The sequence below is a fragment of the Fukomys damarensis genome, unplaced genomic scaffold (genome assembly GCF_012274545.1).
Source record: "Fukomys damarensis isolate Sample0158 unplaced genomic scaffold, DMR_v1.0_HiC HiC_scaffold_16, whole genome shotgun sequence".
NCBI lineage: Eukaryota > Metazoa > Chordata > Mammalia > Rodentia > Bathyergidae > Fukomys > Fukomys damarensis.
The window spans coordinates 73,827,019-73,827,769 of NW_022900928.1; the positions used below are offsets into that span (position 1 = coordinate 73,827,019).

Consider the following 751-nt stretch of genomic DNA (forward strand, 5'->3'; position numbering starts at 1 on the left):
CTGAGCCCGCTGGGGTGGCCAGACATTAGATTCACTTCGCTCAAATCTAGCTACCTCGCCGTCAACCAAGGACTAGAGTCCACTCCTTCGTTCCCTGATCTAACCTCTCCACCATTATTCTTTTCTGGTACCAGGGGAACTCACAACCTTGTGCTTACAAGGCAAGCATGGTGCCACAGAGCAAAATCACAGTTCCCCCCCCACCACCACCACCATTCTTCACACTCCAGGAGACGACAAAGAAACGGTCGAGATTACGCGCCTAGGCAAAGCGGGCCTAGATACCTTCAATCCCACACCCTAAATCCCGGGCTTCCTCGCGCCGGTAGGGGAGGGCCGAAGGAAGACGCGCACCAATCATAATGCAGGTATGAAGGACGTTCAGCCCTAGGACCAATAAGAGAGACGGTGGGCGGGACCAAAGCTTAGGGTTTAAACCTCTCTGGCCCTCCAGTTAACGGCCGGCGAGCGCTGGTGTGAGATGTACGCCTGCGCAACTGGGTCGCGCTAACCAAACTCAACGCTCGGCTGGAGGGGCTGAGGGACTCGGTGCGGCCAGCGTACGACGGCGAGAATGTGAGGTGGGTGGAGGTCGGGGAGGCGGGTGCGGGGAGGGAAGGGGTCGCACAGACCTGCGGCTTCCCTCCCTAGTGTCCAGGTTCCCTCAGACTCGTGCTGGTCAGATGCAGTGGAGGTTCCCTGACGCGTGTGAGTCGCACTGTGCCCCGGTGGCCGCGGCCGCTCGAGGTCA

The 751-nt window shown here is 59.5% G+C and overlaps 1 protein-coding gene across 3 annotated transcripts in view; it reads left to right on the forward strand.

Moving 5' to 3' along the window:
* Positions 1–432: 432 nt before the first annotated feature.
* Positions 433–751, forward strand: part of Hyls1 (HYLS1 centriolar and ciliogenesis associated) — a 13,184-nt gene continuing 12,865 nt past the window's right edge. For all 3 annotated transcript variants that reach the window (XM_010628663.3, XM_010628667.3, XM_010628671.3), the window contains exon 1: positions 433–581. The gene's annotated coding sequence lies outside the window, so the exon portion shown is untranslated. The remainder of the gene's footprint in view (positions 582–751) is intronic.